Here is a 22526-nt window from a genome sequence, read left to right as displayed (position 1 = left end):
CAGCTGTATCTATATGTGTGTATTTACGCAATCAAAAGCACTGTTGTATATATCAGTATATTTTCTAAAATAATGCAGATAACTGTATGAATTAAAATAAATCTTAAACAGAAGCAGGATCATTTGTCATCTGGGTGATAGTTCAGTTAACACTGATGGTTTCACTTTATCTTGGGACAGGAAATTATCGTGGAGCCTCCAGGTGATTTAATGGAGAGGAAGATGTCAAGATGAGGACATGGAGAAGACTTCCTGTGCAGCAGTTTTTTTTTTTTTAAGTTTTTTTTTTTTTTTTTTTTACTTGCCCTGAGCAAGGCTGACAAGATGAAACCAGACTGGACTCTGAACAACAAGGGCTCCTGTAAGGGGACTGCTCTCTGACTCATCCTCTGCAGCTTTAACAAGCTGTCTGCAAAGGGCCATGTCTTTGTTCAAAGCAAGGCAGCATTCACTGTCTATGTCTCCTCTTCTCCACTTCTCTCTATGTATCTCATACATGCTCACTCACATGTTTAAACCACAGCTACACATAAAGAACACAGATGCACGTGAACAACACAACAGTACTGTAGACTACTCATGTTTCCTGTCTCTCTCACGGTATCCTTTATGTCATTTTTCAGCCTCTTCCTTTTCTTGCTGTCTACATGCAGCCTTGTGACTATTTTGATTCACACCATGTATTTGCAGAACAGAGCAGAAAAAAATCTACATATATATAAAGTTCTTTGCTAACTATTTTATCTTTTGTCAGCGAATGTTGTTTAAAAGAGAATGACTAATGCTCACTGTAATATCTTCGTATTGACTGGGAATTATTGTTTTTTTTAAAGCATTCTAATTGTTGCAATTTCAATATGCATACTGAGTAAAATGGAGTCATTTAATGGTGGGAGAGCTTTATTTGCTTCGTTGCAAGCTTGGTGTTACTTGGCATCTCACTGTGGTATGGCCAGCACCCCTAGTCAGCCACAGTCACTGGTAAGCTGTTAGGGTTTTACACTTCCATTTTGGCTGGACAGAAACATTATCACAGTTTGCATTCATAGCTGGTCCATGCGGATGCCTGATAATCCTGTAAACAATGCACTCATTCCTGCCGAATACACATAGATAAACAACAAGCGGTTGCAATGACACAGCACGAGGTCAAGTTGGGCTTCTTTCCTCATTTTCCATTTTCTTTTTTCTCTCCTGTAAATACAGTTATAGACACTGAGATGTGCTGCCAAAAGCCTTCATTTTCAGGGGAAGGGATTTCACTAGACAGTGCCAAAAAGCCTCTCCCCCAGAACTCATTATCTTGTCCTTTTTGTCACAAGGAGCAAAAAGGCACATTTGTGAGCATTGTTTAATCTCTGTCTAGAGGTCGTGTTTTACTAACAGGTCAGTCATACAATGGGGAACAAGCACACTTTACATTTTTACAAAATGGGATAGAGTAATTATCAGCTATACAAGTGTGTGATGGTTCCCTGTGCAACTGACAGAGAGAAATTGTCGAGTAGCTGTCGCACATTGATTATTTTCAAATAAATCACTGGTTAATGATAGAGTGATGAGGGGCAAAATTTAATCAACTGCACTGCATAAGAAACAAATAGCAGCCGAGATAAATGGAGGTTTCCTTCAAAACAACTGAGCAACTTAATTAATCTCAAGCTTTTTTGTATCTGCTTTTAAAACATGTTCTCATTTCATCAACAGCATGTATAGACATTGAAATACAGACTTCCTACACAAATACAAACTAACAATCAGGATAATGCACGTTAACCATGGTCACTACTGAAGATTTGTGTGAATTCATATAAGAGCAGTTCAACTTCTGCTCAGAAACTGCTTACTCACTTCCATGTAATGTCTGTTACCAATGAAACTCAACCCATCCACTTTGATGTGGATCACTCCAGACTTTGCTGAATCATTTAATGCACTTGAAATTTTGTGTCAGGCTAGAGGCTTACTTAGACAATGAAAATCTGTCTATAACAAATGTTGTTCTTGAATCAATACAGCAGGACATGAAACATGTTTGTCTTTTATCCCTTCCTCTTCCTTACTTCCAATGTGATAGGATTTCTCTTTACAATAAATGGAAATGTCTGGCATGGAACATTCCCCTACACTTTACAACCCGTTTCCCCACACATCAATGTACGCTATGGCTTGGGTTGTCACAGGGGTAATGAATAGCAGCAATGAATACCAGGAGAAGTAAGATAAATAAAATAAAATATTGCTTTGGCACTGGCTTCATTCAAACTACTTTAACTGGCACACACGCCTTTCTGCTGTCAGCACAATGTCTGAGCGAGAAGAGCAGACTAGGCTGCATTATCAAGATATTAATCATCAGGTTGGACATTAAAGCACGTCCATCTCCATTTAGCCCTGCTGGCCTGTAAAAATTTCCTTGGATACTTCTCTGTTTATCTTTATTATGTCCAAGTCCCATAAAAACACACTTCAGGAGCTAGAATGTTTCATGGAGTGCTTACATGAGAAATTAAGGCGCCTCAGTCACAGATTTCATGTTGCATCACTGCTTTTCTTAAAGGGCTTTATAAGTAAAAAAAGAAGCTGAATTCAATCTGTTCTGTTATTATCACAATACTGCAATCAGTGTTTTAAACATTGTAATTCTGTTAACAATTTACACCATCTGGTATGACCGTACCTTGTAGTCCAATGTTGCAGAAACAGGTTTGGTTAGTCGGATCTGGAAAGCCATTGGGGTTAAACATCTTGACCGATGTTTAACAGAGGTAGGCCCACAAGACCCCCAGGGGCCGATCTCATAAACCTAAATTATGGATAAATTTGCTAGGTAAACCTCCTTAAATCTCAAACATAGAACAACATTAAAGAGCTATCCTGAGTTCATATCAGTGCATCTTTCCAGCTAACACAGCATGATTTCCTTTGGGGTTCCACACCTGAAGAGCTGCTCAGGGTGTTGGGTTGATCTGCATTATAATGAATCCCTCTCACATCAGTTCATATGAAAATACTATGCAGTTTTAGTATCCAACCAAGAAACAGTCATTTGGACTGTCACACATCTGGCATTCATCCAACACAGATGACAACTACCATTTGCAAAGACATCGTGTGGCATTGTGTCTCTGTGGTTAGCAGTTTTCTAGGCTGTTCTCCACTGATGGAGAAATAATGACACAGAGGAGCACTCCGCTTTAAAAAAAAAATCCCCCTCTTTACTCCAGAACACACGCAAACGTTTGTGCCACTTTTTGATATTTAACCAGTGAAGTTGGTCAGTAAATTACACTTTAATTTAATTATTTTGATACAGGAAGAAGACTGTATGCTTTCAAGTTACTGCAGTACTTAAAGAAATTCAGTTATGTTTCATTTGCAGTTCAGTGGGCAAAGGACAGGAGTTTATGGTTTGGCACACAGTGCACTGGAGTAAGAGACAAAATATAGCACCCCTCTTTCTTTTAATTGAATCAGGAATCTGAATCGCATCGTGAGATTGCCAAAGATTCCCTCCCGTATTGACGGCAATCCATTCAAATGTTCTGGTTTCCTCCCACACCAAAAAGAAGATGTATTGGTGCAAGGACAAAGCTAACAAGTTAATGATACCCTTTAGTTAAAATATTTGCTCTTTGCTATTAAAGTCAAACAAGGGTAAACCTGCTGCTTCATAAACACATTTTAGCCACTGAGTCACCTTAAAACATTGCCAATGCCAACAAGTTTGCAAGATGTTTGACCCAAGCACAGTTTGAGCAACCTAAGCACCCCAGCAGAGAAACAGGGAAGTCTTGGCAGCCTTTGAGCATAAAAAAAGAGTCCTGCACACAATGGCTCCGGCAGCAGCCCAGGCCTGCAGCTGCTCCCTAGAGGTGCAGAGAACTTTTAATCTAATTAAAACAAGACTGGGAAAGACAACTTTAAAGATAAGGGTGCCATAGAGAGTCAGCTGCCTGGCACAACCGCTATTCATCCTTCTCAGTAGCGACTAAAGCTAGTTATTAAGACCTTGAGGCTGACAAGGATGCAGGCAGGAATGGTTCACAAAGTGACAGTATTAAATAGAAGCTTGGTTTGACAGCTGCAGTCTTGTCGAGATTGACCACACAATCACAACAGTGGGACTGGCAAAAACAGGCAGGAACAATCCATCTTTTTGGGTTTTACTTTTTCATGATGGAGTAGAGTGGACAGCAAAAACATAAACAACAAAACTGCACAGACAATGCAGAAGGCACCTGTCCTCTTAAGATATTCCTTTTCTTGTTCCTGTTGGAAATATAACAACAGTTTGATGAAATGGAATGTCAGGAAACAGACCTCCATTGTAACCAGCCAACCAAATATTACCTAGAATTCACAATGGCATTGTTATACTAATAAGATATACACTTAACTTGGTATGTAAATTGGGATTCTGTGCTTATGATGTATTGTATCAAGAGCTTTGTTTTCTTCTGGCTTAATCTGTGTGTGTTCACTTGAATATATTTGGTGGTGGTGCATGGTGTGGAGTAGATGGGAAAGGCATCTGGAGGTTTTAACTATATGGACTTCCATCCTGAACCCATATCTGTAAAAAAAAACACTGGGGTAATCAGTTTTTCTTGTGGCTCAGAAAATCTTTTTATTTGAGTTATTTATGCCTGATGAGTCAACCAGGACCAAAATTAATCTTAAAAGTTTGTTGTGTTTTTATACACTAGATATAAAAAATGTGTTTCCACTAGTGGAAAGATGTATGTGTAGATATGACACTGTTAAAACCCCCATGATTCCAACCCTTATATTGCCTACATGATTAAACAAGGAACAACAAAAGAGTTAATCACCGTATATGGACTTTAAATTAAGTAAGAAGCCAATGCAATATAATTAGTTATGGTCTGTCAAGCACCGTTTTTCTGTACTAAACAACAACTAAAAGGTTAGGTTGCATCTTACTGACATGTGGCATATAGGCATAACTGTGGTTAACTGTCTTAATTAAGTCCGCAATGCTTGGATGAATGCATTAAAGATAGACCACAATAATCAGAATGTATGGTTGTAATAACGTTTGGTGCTGATGATCAGTTAATTGGCAGACACTGGTTCCTTGAGTTGTGCTGTACTTTTAAAGTAAATCATCAAAGTAAATTGATTTCTTCAATCTGCTGCATGGACTTCATTTAATTTTCCTGGATCACATATAAAAATGACTGTCTTTTTCCCATCACAACATTTATAAATTGTATTTAAAAATACAATAAAATGGCATGCTGTCAAAAAGAAGATGAGTTGGATATTTTCCTAAGGGATGACACACACTATGGCTCAGAGACAGTACTTACAATGTACAACAACAGTTGGTAATACAGATTCTGCAGACAAAGACTCATAATTTGCTTTATTTCTCAAGACTCTAAAATAGTTCCAAGCTATGAAAGTGGCTTTCATGTACTGCTTGCCAGGAGGGTCATGCACAGCAGGTAATAATTCATTTACATTATGTGGTAATAATTAGTAATCTTCATTGTGCAGCTGTAGGGATGTTTGCTGTCCCATCAAAAAACCCTCCTGTTTTCTCACACATCTCATTATGGTACTCCTACATGTTTGTGAAAACAATGGAGACAAGAGTTCATATACTGCAGCATACAAACACAGTATGGATGACTATAAATAAGCTCTATGGTCACTTTCTGAAATGTGTTTAATCATAATGTGATGTGCATTATTATTTTAATACAATGCTTTTTGTTACTGCAGTCAAGCACTCACCATGTATTCTTCAATATGAATGAATGAATGCGTGTGTATAAAAGCAATTAGGTTCTATCTCAAATGCATTCATCCAAGCATTGCAAACTTAATTAAGAAGGCTCCCCACAGCTGTGCCTATTTGTCACATGGCAGCAAGATGCCACAATTTTAACCTTTTAGCTGTGGTTTAGAGCAGAAACACAGTGCTTACCATCCCATAAATGCTGATATTGTATTACCCTCTCATGTTCATTTTAAGTCCACACACAGTGATTAACTCTTAATCTCCTTCTCACCTAAATTTAACAGCATGTACATGGAGCAATCCTCAAAGCAGTATCTGGGGGAGCTTATTTGCCCTTTGACACCTCTCCTGTCGTTTGGAGGCCTTACTTTCTTAATTATAATGATGGCACTGGTGATGATATTCATTTGTTTGGAAATGAGATAATAAGCATGGAACATCATTAGTTCCAAGTTCCATGGCTTTTCATTTGAGCCACTATTAGCTATAACATCCCAACTGCAGTCAATTACTGTGCCGTTTGCAAGTTATGTAGTGACCTTATCCAAGCTGACAAATGGCCAATTTATTCACACCCCTCTGCATCCCAGCATGCTTTGCCTTCTCTTATTTACTGCCTAGTTTCTAAATGCCACATTTGTTCCTGTTTATTCCCAAAGAGGGTTCTTTTGTTACTTGTTTCTTTTTCATTAAGGCTACTGGCTTAAATGTATTTTTGATATGGATTTCATTACCCTTCATTGCCAAAAATGTCCATCAAAAACGTCTGTCCACCTATCTATTAAAAACAAAAACAAACTAAATACTCTTGTTGTTTGCTTTTCTAGGGTAAAAGGGAATATATGTTTTGTTGATTGTGGTGAACTGTCCCTTTGAATATAAATGGAAAGTGACTCATAAACATAAACATACTATCTGTAAATACAGTAGGCACACTTAATATAGTTTAGGATGAGTGCACTATATGATTTTTATGGTAGAGTAAACCATAATCACCTGTACCGACAAAGTGATAATGGTCTCAGCCTGGCAGTGTTCCTAGCCCATCTCATTGGGGTAATGACCCCTCAGAGCCACTGAACTTGCTGTGTATGCTTATGCTACACTGCTTGGAGTTTTACCGTCCTTCCAGCCCACACAAGAGGTCAGGTTCACCTTCAGTCAGGCGTAAAAATGAAGTCCACTCCCTCACCGAGCCCATCACTCAAGACCATTCCGACTTCCAATTGAACACATAAAATGTAGTCTTATGAGCTACCTGCATCGTATATTTCCCTGTAAATGGCTGAGGACTAAGTCCATCTAAAAAGGAAGAGGATTCATGATGTAAAATAGGGTGGTGGAAGAAAGAGGTTCCACCTCCTGTTTTAAAGATGCTATAATACAGTGTACCAATACTATCTTATTTACCCAGGCTAGGTACGGTATAGCATTTGTAAGCAGTTTGGCACATCAGTGATTGTAGAGATCAAAGTGTGTGTCGGCTCATCTAACCACAACATATTTATCAATTCTGTCTTTGTTGTAGTTCAAGGATCAATCTCTTTGCATAGCCTTCCCAGGTTATAAATGCAAATGGGTATGCATTTCATCAGAGGGATCAGAGCACAGAGTTCAGTGCCCCTGGAGCAGTTGTGGGGGTTCAGTCACTTGCTGAAGGGCACTTGGTGGTGGATGGTGGCATCATAGATGGTCATAGTTATCCTTAGGTTACTGGTTTGCCTGTCTTCTTCTAGGCATTCCTTTAGCAGATTTTATTACCCTCCATACACCTAATGTTGGTGTTTATGAAACAGATTTGGTTGCAACTGTAATTTGAATTTATGCTCAAAAGAGTTCCAACTGATAGAGCAGCCCAGGTAGAAAGTAGTATCTGTGGAATCACCCACAGATTTCCACCCAAGGAAATGTTTGGATTAGAGCTGAAATGATTATTCAATTAATCTTTTAGTCAATCTATGGAATACTTATTGGCAACAATTTTGATAATCGTGTAAGTAATTATTCAAGCAAAAATGCCAAACATTAATGGTTCCAGCTTTTTATATGGTGAAAAGTAAAAACTACTTACTACTGCTATTACTAAAGGGTCTTTTCAGGAATGCTACAATTTAAAAACCTAAAAACATACTTTCTCATCTAGGATGTTTGGTATGCAGTACAACCACAGTTTTTCTGTTGGATACTGAGCAGCTCCAGTGAAGCAGAGGCCCTTAAGTGCCTTCGCTCACCTTGTTTTGTGTGTGTGTGTGTGTGTGTGTGTGTGTGTGTGTGTGTAATTCTTGGACAGGGGCCATAGGATATGTGAGACTGAAGGTTGATGGTCCAGTGCTCCTGCCCAGGAAACTGCCTCCCTCTCAATCACCTTATTCAAAGTGCTGTAAGTTTGTTAGGTGCAGTATTGCTCCTCTCAGTCTAATTTCCTGCATGACATAGGCTTATTTGTTTCATTGCGGTTGCTCCATTGGCCATTTACCTATCAGCATTTCCAGACAGTCATAGTGTATTGACCAGCACAGGGCTTCTTTACATAAAGAGTTACAGTGGGAATCTGTTTTGCTGATGAAACCCTCACCGTGTCTATTCTTATAAACTCCTTTTCAAAAATAAAATTCCCTTGTTTTTTCCGAGGTGCTGCTGTAAATGTAAATCCCTCACTGTGTTGTCAGCATTATATATGCAGACCAAGCATGGCCACTTCAGTCTGCATTATTGCTTCACTTATCCAGCTAAACACACGCTCTGCTCTGATGCTAGTTGTGATATGCTTGTAATTTTCTTTGTTCATTCCGCCGATATAACCCGGGAAATTTTGCCAAACAAACTAGTTAATAATATGTGGCCACCATAATATGTAGTCAGTACCTTTTAAAATGTGTTTACAGCAAGCAATATTTCTAATAGCAGAGCTACTTTACAGTATAATGTTATTAAAAACAAAGCATTCCAGATTCTCCTATCAGCAAAAGCCAGTACTTTATATACGTATGCTTTTTAAACTAATCCCAGGTATGTGGCCAGCACCCTTGCTATTCAAAGTTGTATTACCCTCTTTCAGTAACTGTATCTGTGCATAGCCAGATCCCTTACTACTATTGATCTGTATCCCCACCCCTTTTCATCTGTGTTGTGAGAGAATGTTCCATGAAATATTTATTTTCCCTGCATTTCCCCTTCTTCAAATCCGGACTATCCGTCCCAGTCACACCTGCTGATCCAAGCCATTTTTGAGGTGTGGATTTAGCCCTCAGTTGGCTCTGTCAAGTGCATAATATTCAGCGGGTTAGAGCTGCATCGCTGAACATAAAAGGTTGATCTGGAGGGAACATAAACACGGTCCTCTTGGTAACGGTGTCATGTGTCTTATTACCCCATCCACGTTCTCAGCCCTGATCATCATCATCATCTGCTGCTGCTGATATAGTTTGTAGAGATAGGGTCTTAGAGGGTGTATGTAGGAACAAAGGGAGAGAAAGTGTATGTGTGTGTGTGTGTATATGCCACTTTTGAAGACACATTTTTGAATACACAGTGCTGATTGGGGTTGGCTTTTCTAAATGGGTACAAAATTGGTTTCCTCATTTAGAATTCACTTCTTGCCTTCAAAACAATATAATGCAGTTTCTGTCTTAAATTAGGTTAGGTATGTAGAGGTTATGTTTAAATTTAGCATATTCCTCCTGAGAATGAACATACAGTATTAACAACATATCCTTCTACTGTAAGTTAAGTGTGTGCATGTCTTTGTATACTATGTATGTGAGTGCATGTCTTTGGGAAATATGTAATGTGCAGTGAATGTATAATTTAGTAAGTAAGGATAGAAAAGGAGACAGGGAAACATAACTGACCACACTGACAGACCACATTTATATTGATCCTACTATATTTCAGCTGGCTATGCACTCAATACTCTGCTTCACATTTTATATTTCTTCTTTCTGTCTTTGTCCCAAACTCACAAACACAGCACAGACCCAAAGTTTGCATAAAGCCCCATATACACACAGATCACGGCATCCATAAATAATAAAGCTCACATAAATTAAACATCGAAATTGAGTTTGCGATAGCCGCTCACAGTTGGCCAACTAAGACGCCTCATTCTCCCCCTCCAAGACTTAATTAGAAGCCTTGCATTTCCTGTATGGAAAACAACAATAAAAAACAAACAAACACAAGGGGAAGAAAGCCACAGGGAGCGTAGCCTTTGATTTCCCACAATGCACTGTGTTATTACAGTTTGCAATAATTGTGGGCTATATGAGAGGACAAAGCCTTGAACAGGAACATCTAATAAACACTGGGTTTCTGCCTTCTTTTATTCACCTCTGGTATCTTCAAAGGTTAGTTCTCCCTACCATCTCCTTACAAGCTTCCCGTTCCTTCATGCATATCAGTTTGCATTTAAAGAGGCTGTGCAGATGCAGCACAAATTGCCTGGTAACCTTAGTCAGCGTCAACATGGAGGCCCAGTGGAGAGTTAGTTGTGTGCAAACAAAGTTCAAATACATAAATAACCAGGAATGAAAAAGATATATACATGAAAATGATAGCTGTGATGCGGGTGTATGTCTGTTCAGTGATTTAATATGGGCTGCAAATAATAATTGTGTTACTTATGAATCTATAAGTGATTGAGAGATGTATTATTTGATCAGTCAATATATGTATTTACTTGTTGATTAACCACATCTAAGAATCTATAATCATAAAAAATACTAAAATGATTATGAAATTAATTTCTGAAAATGAAATAACTGATTAATTGAGTCTTGGGACTAGTTGTACATGCAAGTAAAAGCGAGGGGTCTAGTAAGTAGGAGTTGCCTATATGGATAAAATCCTCTATCATACTAAATATCATTTTATATTATAAGACATCATGTTCATTTTAAATAATTTCATGACTCATGTTAGTATGATGATACTTGCCATGGAGCTACCCCACTAAAAATACAAATCTGACTTTTTGCATAGCCTTTGGATGCTGGACTCATTAGAGGTTTTGGTAGTTCAACCTGTGAACTTCCTGATATGAGACAATCTATCTAACGAGGACACAAAAGTACATGTCGTTCTGCTAGCTCATTCTTAATTATGGCTTTGGTGATATTGAGACTGACATTTAAGATCCCTTCACGCCTGTGTTTTTGTGAAAGACCTGAATGAGGCCCATCTGGTGTAAGTAGGGCACTGGGGATGACAGCCCGCCAGCATGTTAATATGTTCTCTCAGAGATGAGGGGGCCGCTGTGTTACAAAGATGATGGCGCTCCCAGTCACGTTCGCTCACTTAGAAAACCATGTCTCCTCTTGATCATTCTTGACAGTAACAAAAGGGGTGAATATTCTCTAATCAAGGCCAAAAATTCTGATCACTGCTGGCATTTCCCTAATCAGCCCATAATAGCATTTTGAGGACAGTTTCAGTGGATAATGGAAGGTTAGCCATACTAAACAATAAGAGATGACAAGTGTCTTACAGAAATGGCAAATCCATCATCTGAAAGAAGTGACACACGCTCTAAAAATACTGGTGGCACAAAATTAACTGACATCAGGCTTCCAGAGGAACTCTTGAACACCTGAGGTAGCCTGATGAGAACTGAGAAAATACTGTAAAGTAAGCCTCGTTACATCTAACTCAAACAAGTAACTCGACAAATGATGGGTTTTTATTTTGGTAAGGGGTGATTAAATGAAAATGAACACTAGCTTTACATTATATTGTTTATACTAAACTGTTTAAGCAATCAACACGAGAGCCTATTATTATTATTTCTACTTTGTTTGTATGTTGTTACTATCACACCTGTTTGATATTTCATGTTTTATTGTAAAGGGTTTTGTAACTTTTGTTTTGATATACAATATACATAAATAAATCTTTACTTACTTATTTACTATTAATGAATGGCATAACTATTTCACTGTGTGTGTTGTGTATGTGTGTGTGTCTCTGGCGGAGAGATTTAAGAGATACAATCTTTTAATGCCAGCAAACCATTTGAACCAAAGTTCAAAATTAACATGTTGTTGTAGTCTTCTAGTTACTTTGTCTAGCAGAAGTAAAGGTATATAGCACACTGAATTTATAAATGATTTTCCACTTTAAAGTAGTATATGTTAAAATGTAGTAAATATTTCAGTTCAGACTTCATGAGAAGTTTGACCTTTTTGTAGCAAGTTAAGAAAACTGCTGTCATAGCAACTTGTCCTGTGGTATGTGTTTGATATAGTATTCATGCTGTTTTACTCCTAAATTAATTAAAATCACAAAATACTAGGTAGAAGTTAATATAATGCAGATCCACACAAAACAATACAGAATCATTTGGCATCATTTGCAATGCAATTGCCAGACTTCAAATGGTATGTTTGGAAGGAAGGGTTGAGAAAATAATGATGAATCAATAGACTTGGTGGAGATATGACTCTATTAACAAGAATAATGAGGCATGTGGGCAGCACAGAACTTATAATAGACAAGATGAATGCTATGTGCTTTCCACTCCCATTAATGTTTCTTACTAAAATTAGGGGGAAAAAAATGCATCCATGTCTAGTAGACCAACTGTCCACCTCATTATGAAGAAAACAAATTTAATATCTACTCAGAGACAAGAATTCAAATTTCTGGTATTTCACAGTAATCACTGTGAAATAAAACACTGGCACATTCTATGAGAGCATATGCTGTATGTATATCTTTTATTTCCTATTTATTAGATAACCCCTGCATCCTTCATTAAATTACAGTTGTCCTAGAATCAAGAGGGAGCCTTTGCCTTCAAGCTACAAGAAAGAAGCATCCATAATAAATCAGAACTAGGTAGAGTAGACAATTAATTTAGCATTGTTGCTGGTTTATCCCTGTTTTCTTTCTGCAGTGAGCAGGCTTCCCTCTCCCAACCAGTCTTGGTACTGTGTTCTCCCTGTGAAACAGCAGCCAGGCTTTCCATTATGTCTCAGTTTGCTGTCAGAGCCTACCTCTTTCAGAGAGATTATTTTTCCCTTTCATATCTGAAAGTGTGCAGCCAGATCTAATAATACCATATCCAATTGATGTTGGGGGAAATGTAGCAATTCATTGGAGAAAAAAATACAACAAATGAAAAAACAATTCATGTCCTCTATCCGCAAATGTCAGCACCAGAATCTCTAATTTCTCTGGATAAACACTCGTATTTTTGCCTTAACCATAATTAAAAGCTCTGTCACAGTTTTCTGTGTAGCCTCACAGGGAATGAAGTGTGGCAGGTGTGAATTTTGAGGGGTAACCCCCGAGGCATCTTGAAATGCAACGTGCCATGACTACTGCTTACCTCTTCTCCCAACTGAAAAGATGGGCAGGCGGAGCAGAAGTACGGGCCATTTCCTGCTGAGAGAGGATGTGAACGAAGCACAAGTCTTGCGATAAGGGCCTGGTGGTGTGTTTACTTTTGATCTCTACTTTTTTGAGAAACTGAACATTTGCCAGAAATGACAAACAGACACAGACAGAGAAAAGATTGATTTAAGAAAATGGAACATGGGGAATGTTTAGGTCAAAACAAAATGAAGCTAATGGGATGCAACATGGCTTGACTGATGTACTTTTCAGTTACCTGGTGCAATGTTCACAGGGGGATGAATGGGTTACATAAAGTACACATTCAATCCTGCACGGAAGCTGGCCAGTACACTAGGACATTACAGTATGGTACTAGTGCAGGTTACATGAAAACTGTTAACATCGAAAATTACTAGCATTCTCAAAACATGACAGATGTTTGTTGCAGACTACTCCTTAAATTAAGTGTTTAAGCACCACTCCCAACAATTTCAGAGCAATAATAACCATTAACTGCTCAGTACCAAACTTCATTTCACTCTAGACTTTTATTTTTCCAATTACTACACCTATTATTACAAGTTCTCTGATCACAAAAGTGGATTTTCTACCAATTCTGTAATTTCTAGGATCATTACCAGCATGACATTTTTAGTAGGTTTGGATACAAACTTGGTAACTTGGAAAAATGTCCACTGCTTCAAGTTTTCCAAATGTTATGATTTCAAGAATGCAGAATCGATGAAACAGGGTTTCACTAGTACAGTTTGAGTACTTAAGGACAAGACCATATTAGTCCAAGAATAATCAGTGAATATTACGTTGAAAAAAAAATAAAACATTCTTAATATGCACTTACAACCTCTGGTTTAAGCTGGTGGTATTGACTGCCACGAAAACTCAGCCACCATGATGCAACCTGCTGAAACTTACACATAGTGGTTGATAACTTAACTTCACTCCCTTGGGAGTTTTGTTTTCTCTCTTTCGTTTTAACTGATTAGAGATGTTACAGTTTAAGAGGCTATTAAATTTAACATGACTTTAGTATAAACAGCAGCAGCTGGATGATCAGCCTGTGTATCCAGACGTATGTGAAGTTGAGAACAGACACATCAAACTTTGTCTCAATAAAGCCCTCTCTGAAGGAACAAGACATCTTGATTTAGATGCAAAACACAATCCCATGCTCGGCTGGCTCCTCCCATGAGGGGCCAGGAGATTAAGATTTAATGGTGATACTGAGGGAATGACACTATCTGTCTGCAGCCTCCTGTCTCTTCACACAACATCACCTCTGTTGCTTTTCTATCTCTTTCTCTCCCCTAAACACAGATGCACACGTACTTGCCTACACAGTCATGCGTGCACTCATGTCTTGGCACACAAACATACACACAAGTAATAGTGTGCTCCCCACAGATACCTGCACACAGATATACACACTTTAGAAATTTAGACACTCACACATGCAATCTAAAATCTCACAAAAGCTCGGCTACTGGCAGATGAAGTCCACTGGAGTTTGACTTGTAAATTACAACTCTTGTCAAGATGATCTTTTTGTTGCATGAATACTGGAATTGGTTTAAGAAATGATGGATCTGCATTCAACATGCCTGGCAAAGCAAACATGCCTGAAGGGGATGCACTGTTCGGTGCTGTTTAACAATGTAATGCATAGTGCGGATGTCATCAGTAGTATCTATATCCTCAGTCAGTATATACTATCAAACTGAATCAATGTATTACAACAACAATTCTAGTATATGTCTGTTTGGTAATAACCAGACCATCTTAGTGTGTGCTAACTTAAAGAAGGAGCTACATTGTTCGTTGTATGTCTGCAGTAAAATAATAGGACTTCAGTCATGTTTATGTTTATATTTATAGTATAGTGCAGTAAACATAACATCCACACAAAAAAACACATACCAACTGTATATCCTAATTACTAAGATGACTTTTAGAATATTTAGTTGCAGCCACCTTTGCAGAATTCATGTCCTAATGTTATCAGGGTTTAAAATGTATCTGTAATGGCTTCCTCCCTTCAACCACTATTCCTTATCCCTTAATATTTGAAGAGGCATTAAGAACTGAAAATAATGAGGGATCAGCTTTCACCTACATTTATAAGTGATGTTACTTGGTTTAGAATACCAATATGCATCTCTGATATGTCACCCATACATTATCTTAAAATAATACTAATAATATACAGTAAAAAACATGTGGTAAATGTCACTAAATAACTGTTTAACTTATAGGACAAATGTCAAACTCAATTATGTGATACACGTGAATAAATACATGTTAATCCACAGATTCCCTCAGAATTGCTTCACATTATAATCTGAAAGCAACACATGAAAAGAAATACACAGCACTTGCTGTACTTTGTGATCCATACTCTTAAATTATTTATGAATCATAGGTGCTTTCTTTAGAAGCTGTGAAGAGTTCATGGACTCATTGTAAATTTTAAGGAAGGCCCTGGTGTGACAGAAAATCCAAGGTGACAATCTGAACCCTTTTCCTTAGATGACACACATCCTGCTGCTTTGACCCGCTTGTCCTGGCTGCATTGACGAGGGATCAAGGCATTATTCAGCAATTATTTGTGTGTCAGCAGTCAGAGAGACTGCAACAAGGGACACTGACTCACCACTGCAACTCTGTGACACGGAGCACATAAAGCCAATGAAGCAGGATGACTTGAACAGGTCCAGTGTCACATAGCTAAAGCTGCATAAAAGGTGATAAAATTGGAGTCCAGCAAAGCCCTTTACAATAAATCCCATTGGCTTATGCAGTAATGGCAAACTTATGTGTTCAAAATGGGTCCTTGATTGGAGGACTCTGGTCAATAAAGTAACATTTATACTTTTCTCACTGTCTGCAATGGCCACAAATGCAGAAAGAAAAGTGTGTTGCAGGAATAAAAAAGGCAGAAATGGTTGGTTGGCAAACACACACTGAAGTTCAAGATGGTTGCATGTAGTGAGTAACAAAATCATGTCACCCTGACCAAACAGAGACCACAGAGAGGGCTTTTTATGCTTATGATATTTGTCCATTTCTCTCTACCATAGAGGCACCAGGACTGACGCAAAAGTAATGAAATCGTCCAAAATGAACACACAAGTCTCTGGAACAAAACAGCTAAGAGACTGTAAATGTCTGCTGCTTACCACTTTGAGAAGCAATCATCCCCTCAGCCATGGTCTATTCTTTTCGCTCTTCTTTTGCTGTGGTCGTCCCTATTTTCGGTCTTTTATCTAGAAGGAGAGGAGAGGGAAGAAGTAGAAATAAAAAGAAAAATGGGTACACTTTAAAGCCACAATGAGGATCAATACATAAATATCACAGTTTCAAACTTGAAAAGACTACTTGGAAATTAGATGGACATAGAGGAGACAAGGAAGGTAGGTTTTCAAACCACATAAAGTTAATCACATGATATGTATCTATTCTATTTTATTTTAACTTTAGCAAGGCTTACAGTGTCAGTACTGTGTTGAGTCCATGGTAAGATTTTTTGTTTAAAGATTTTTTTAGCAGAAGTTCTTGATCTTTTCCGAGTCCCTGGCAAACAGTGTGACCTACGCAATGCACACTGGCCCCTACCTGCTACTCTCTCTACTATAATGAGTCCCCTTATCCAGACTGTGGGAGGAAACACAGAGGATGGTGATTATGCAAAAGGCGTGCCTGAGTTGGTAATGCAATGATGAGAGAGAGAGAAAGACAGAGACACACAGTGAGAGAGAGAGAGACAGTTATCTCCTCCAAGTCCAAAGGCAGAGAGATTTAAAAAAAAGTTTGACTCAGGACACTCTTGTTAAAATCACTCTTGACACCCTGCGCTATTAGTACGCCATTAAGAGTTCAAGGACAATAGCTGTCCTGTTTTTTGATCATTTATCCGTTGGATCCCCTCGTTAAAGCCTGAACCCAGTTCCTCACAATGGCCACAGAATATTGATGGGCTGCAAAAGGGTGATTTTGCTGAATTTATAATAACCCCCTTTTTGTCTGCCCTTGATATTACAGATGAGGCAATGTCTTTGACAGTCCAGATTGAAAAATTAATTCCTTGATGTTGATGTAGTTCTCCTAATAATCTTAATATGACAATATAAAACACAAATGATACATACTAAAAGGTACTCAATCTTGGCATGAATTAGAGGTCTGCATTGTCGTCTGGATGGATTGCCATGAAATTTTGTACAGGCATTCACGGTCCCCAGAGGATGAATCCAAATCATTTTGATGATCCCCTGACTTTTCATCTAGCGCCATCATTAGGTCACAATGCTTGCTGACATTTGTATTTAGCTCAAAGCACCGCTGTGTCTAAGTACTCACAGAGCACATACATTATATACTTATGGAGACCGTCACTGTCCCCTTACACTGTGTGAGGTCCTTTCGTTCAAAACTAACATGTACAGGAATGTGCTTTTTCAACATTGTATATATCTCTTGTGTTATTGCGACAAATGCCCATGTATTTATTGTGCTTAGAAAATAAAGTTGATCATGATTCAGATTGAAATATAGTATATCATTGCACATAATGTCATTGACAATCTGTCAATCTTTGGTCTCAGAAAAATTGTCATCAATTCCCCTGCCTGCCACAAGCTTGTCCTTGATTCGTAAGGATGCATTAGCACACCATTTGCCACCTGGTGTCAAGATGCACACCAATCAAGACAAAAATGTTGCTCCTTAATTATGTGACTATAAAGCACCTGGATGCTGTTATAGACATCAGAGCTTCATCAGCATTTGTTCTTAACTACCACAGCCCAAACCCAGATAATCGGTGCTTTATTTTATAGTATGGAGAATGGTGCAGGACATATTGGCAAATGGGATGTTTTTTTGTTGTTGTTTCTTTTGTTGTTGTTACTTTTGTTTTTGTTTCCCATTTCACTGATCAGCTTTCATTCTTGGAGAGCAAAAATTACCTCTTAGTTGAAAGGCTGCATGTATAAAGAGAAGAGGTGATGATCTCACAGGTCAGATGTATCCTTGAAGGAGAAAACTATTATAAAATTCAGTTTTAGTTTTATAATCATGATATGGTGCATGTGTCGGCATGGTCTGTGTCTGACAGACTATCCTGTTTTAAGTTGGTTTTCACCCATCATTTTAAATCCTGTCTTCTGATCCTGCCTATTTTTACTCCTGTTTTTAACCAGGCTAAAGACTCTAGACATCAGACCTATTGATCTTCTCTTATGGACATTGTTTGGTGATCAACCAAATCGCTTACAGGAAATCGCAGCACGGACGCTACTCGGCCAAGTAAAATCCGTTTTTAGCACTATTCTTTTACCGATCGTTGGATTGCTTTTAACTAACTTTAAAGTTTTCAACTTTTAATAAGAAGCTATTATGGCTATGTGTGTGGACTGCAAAACTTGCTTACACACAGTTAAAGGAAGATTTCCACCGCCTGGAGTCAGAGCTCAGAAAAAGGGAAAAATTTATTGACGTCTTTGTCTCCATAGCTGCTGCCCAGACAAAGCATATTTCATATATACAGTATTCCACTCTTGATGTCCCAGCAGCCCAATCACCGACCTCCCTGATGTTTCCTATGGTCCTGGAGTCTGTGGCCACCCTCCCCTGGCTGGCCTCGATGCACTCCGGCACTTTACAGAAATGCTTGTAGGATCTAGCTACTGGTCAGTCCTCCAAACGTGAGCTGGATGCAGGGGCAGTAGGCACCACCACTGCTGCATTGGACCTGGACACTACAACACAGCTGACAGTCACCCCAATGCCGCCAGATGATCCAGGGGTCCGCACCGGAACCACGCCCTAGGCTCCGGTTCATAGTTCCACACCAAATCGAGCCAATCCATGGACCCAGCCATCCTGGACAGAGGTGACAATTTTAACTTGTTCATCTGGGATCGTCCCTCTCTGTTTAATAGAGACGGAATCCATCCCACAAGCGGGGCAGCCAAATGCTATTGGCTGCAGCATGCAGTGCAGTCCCTCCCGTGTGACTGTTTACATCATACACACGCATCCCCGGATCCCCCCTCTTCCTTTACGGCACAACCTCAGCATACTGATTCCCATGAGAGCTCCCCCCACAGGTCTTGGACTACTATACCTACTTTCATAACCACCATCATTTCCTATCAAAGACCCACTCCAGCACGCTTAATATAACACCCCTCCGCTGCTAACAATAACAACTTAATTCAAATCCCTCGGCAACCTGTTACCCCCTGTCCTCAATTGTAATGCTGCGAGTTCTGGTCTTTTAAATATCAGATCCCTAAATAATAAATCTTTCTTATGTCAGGATTTTATTACTTATAATTAGTTAGACTTTCTTATCATCACAGAGACCTGGTTATCCCAGGGAGACTGTAGTCCTCTCATTAAAGCAGCCCTGCCTGATATTACACACCTCCATCAACCCCGTCATGCAGGGGCAGCAGGGTTGCTGTTATTTACAGAAATGTTTTTAAATGCACTCCCATTTTACATAGTAGTATTACTTTGAATATTCATTTGAGTATTCATTTGAACATCTTGGTTTTATGGTAAACTCTAAAAATCCAGGCATCATTTTAATTATCTACAGACCGCTCAGGCCAAACAATGTTTTTATCCAAGAGTTTGCTGAGCTATTATCCAATTTTATACCAAAGTATGACAAAATTCTTATTCTGGTGATTTTAACATACATGTCTTCTGCCCTTCTCAGACTTTTGTCACTGATTTTATGGATACTTTGGAAGCTTTTAACCTCACTCAGGCAATACAAGAACCTACACATGCAAAGGGCCACACCCCTGACTTGGTACTGTACAGTGGTCTCAGCCCTGACAACTTTAAAGACAAAGGATATCTGTGTGTCTGATCATAAGACAGTTTTATTCACGTGGTCTTATCCCAATTACCCATTAACCACAGTCCGCTGTCGGGTTTTTGTCTCTATGTCTGCTAGCAAGTTTTCTGAGCGTTTTACTGCTCCTTCTTTAACTGCCTTTAATCCCCATTTTAACACAGAAGGATATAAAGCCAAAAAATTTCGCCCTCAGACTGTGTTTTACATGCCAGTGGGGACATCCTTAAGCAATTTTAAACCTGTAGAGCTGTCATTTTTTATCTGAAATCATATCCCACATGAAATCAGCCACGTGTAGCCTTGACATTAAGTTTCTTAAAGAAGTTAATGATACAGTTGTGTCCAGTATTTTACTGATTATTAATAGCCCCTTAGTAAAAGGAATTTTTCCATCTACTTTTAAACATGCTGTGGTCCAACCTCTTTTAAAGAACTTTAGGCCAATTTCTAAACTTTGTTTTTTATAAAAAGTTTTTAAAAAAGTGGTTTCAACCCAACTTTTAGCTTTTATGTGTCTTAACATCTTTCAGAAGTTTCAGTCACGTTTTAGAGCTTTGTATAGCACAGAAACTGTCCTCCTCAAGGTAACCAATGACTTTCGGTTACCAAATGACCTTTTAGCAGCCGACAGGGGGAGAGTGCAATTTTAATTATTTCAGACCTACATGCAGCTTTTGACACATTGGATCACGCCATTTTAATTGACTGCCTTAAAACCTGGGTTGGCATCAAGGACACTGCACTTAGTTGGTTTTATTCTTACCTTTTAGAAATAACCTACGCAGTCACCTTAGGGAACTACCCATCCTCTACAACTCACATTACCTGTGGTGTACCGCAAGGTTCAATTTTAGGTCAGATTTTATTTTCTATCTACATGCTTACACTTGGCCAAATCATTCAATATCTCAACGTGTCTTTTCATTGCTACGCAGACGACACACATATATATCTTCCCCTGAAACCTGGTGACCCAAAAAACCTAGCTGCTGTTTTAGACTGTCTCAGTGATGTCAACTGTTGGATGGCACAACATTTTCTTCAACTCCTCAGCAATTTAAAAATCATATTGTTCAATCCCCCAAACCCCATCAGTCTCATTGAGAATGGCCTTGATACCCTGTCTGCATATGTGAAGCCCGCTGGCAGAAATTTGGTTGTACTATTTGATTCTGATCTAAGCTTTAAACCACAAATCAAAAAAGATGTCCAGTCCTGCTTCCTCCAAATAAGAACCATCTCCAGAATTAAACCAGTGCTCTCACACTCTGACCTGGAAAAAGTCATTCACACTTTTATCTTCTCTAGACTCGACTACTGTAATTCCTTCCTTTCTGGCATAAACCAAAAGTCACTCTCTCGCCTCCAGCTAGTTCAGAATGTAGCAGCTTGGCTCCTCACTGGTTTTAACAGACAAAATCACATCACCCCAATCCTGGCTTCTCTCCATTGGCTCCCTGTTTGTTTTAAAATTGATTTTAAGATTTTACTGATTTCTTTTAAAGCATGTGTGGCTCTGGCCCCAAGCTACATAATGGAAATGTTGACCCCATATGAGTCAGCTCGCAGCCTTAGATCCTCAGATGGGGCCCTTCTGGCTGTTCCAAAGTCAAGGTTTAAACCTAAAGGTGACCGTGCTTTTGCCATCAGGACCCCTTGGCTGTGGAATGACCTGCCTGAGGAGATAAGGCTCGCAGAATCAGTGACTTCTTTTAAATCACTTCTTAAAACTCATCTTTATAGACTTGCTTTTATGTGATGTCGTCTTTTCATTCATCTCTTTATTGCTTTTGCTTCCATTTGTTTTGATTTCCATTATCATGTTTTTCATTGTTTTTGAGTTATCTTGTCTTAATTTTAATTTTTTTATTTTAACTTTAATTTTGTCTTGCTTTGTTTGGCATTTCTGTTTGGTTTCTGCTGTTACATTGCCTTCTGGGTATCCTGTTTCTGCTATGCCTTGTCTGTCAAAGCACTTTGCAAACTAAAAGGTGCTATATAAATACAGTTATATCATTATTATTATTATTATTATTATTATTATTATTATTATTATTGTGTTTAAAAAGGATTATTTGTTTTTTTACGTGATTTTATTTGTCAATAATATATCACTATACACACATATTTCCAATTAAAATGAAATGTGATGCATGTGTCCCTTGCTGGTGACATTCAAAATCCAAATTTTCACCAGAAGGAAAATCCTTCTGAAAGACTGGCATTTTTTTAAACTAAAAATACAGTCCTATACAATGTGGTGTTTATTACTGCATTCAGTGAGATGTTTTATTTTTAATGTTTATGCCGAAGATAAGAAAAATGTAACTACATGCCAAAATAACTCATCCTCCTGATCCAAATTCCTTTCCTTTCAACTAATGATACACAGTTAATAAAGCAGAACCAATTACTTTGCACAGCTGGGCATCTTTTATATGTTCCTTTCGATAGTGAGCATTTGATTGCTTGTAAATACACGCCTGATTTATACTTCTTTACACTGTAAAACTCAGTGGGTCCAATGAC

The 22526-nt window shown here is 38.5% G+C and overlaps 1 protein-coding gene across 9 annotated transcripts in view; it reads right to left on the bottom strand.

The window, feature by feature from the left end:
* The window catches only part of lingo2 (leucine rich repeat and Ig domain containing 2), a 215139-nt gene that overhangs the window by 65067 nt on the left and 127546 nt on the right, over nt 1-22526 (bottom strand). For 7 of the 9 annotated variants that reach the window (XM_044205720.1, XM_044205723.1, XM_044205719.1 and 4 more), the window contains one exon: nt 16303-16389. The gene's annotated coding sequence lies outside the window, so the exon portion shown is untranslated. Of the gene's footprint in view, nt 1-13100; nt 13181-16302; nt 16390-17755; nt 19007-22526 lie in introns of those variants that run through there. The other 2 variants (XM_044205727.1, XR_006378949.1) reach the window with 2 other exon arrangements.

This window comes from Siniperca chuatsi, linkage group LG8 (assembly GCF_020085105.1).
Source record: "Siniperca chuatsi isolate FFG_IHB_CAS linkage group LG8, ASM2008510v1, whole genome shotgun sequence".
NCBI classification, from domain to species: Eukaryota; Metazoa; Chordata; class Actinopteri; order Centrarchiformes; family Sinipercidae; genus Siniperca; species Siniperca chuatsi.
The sequence above is the reverse complement of the archived record's forward strand: the minus strand, read 5'-3'. Positions and strand labels throughout refer to the sequence as shown.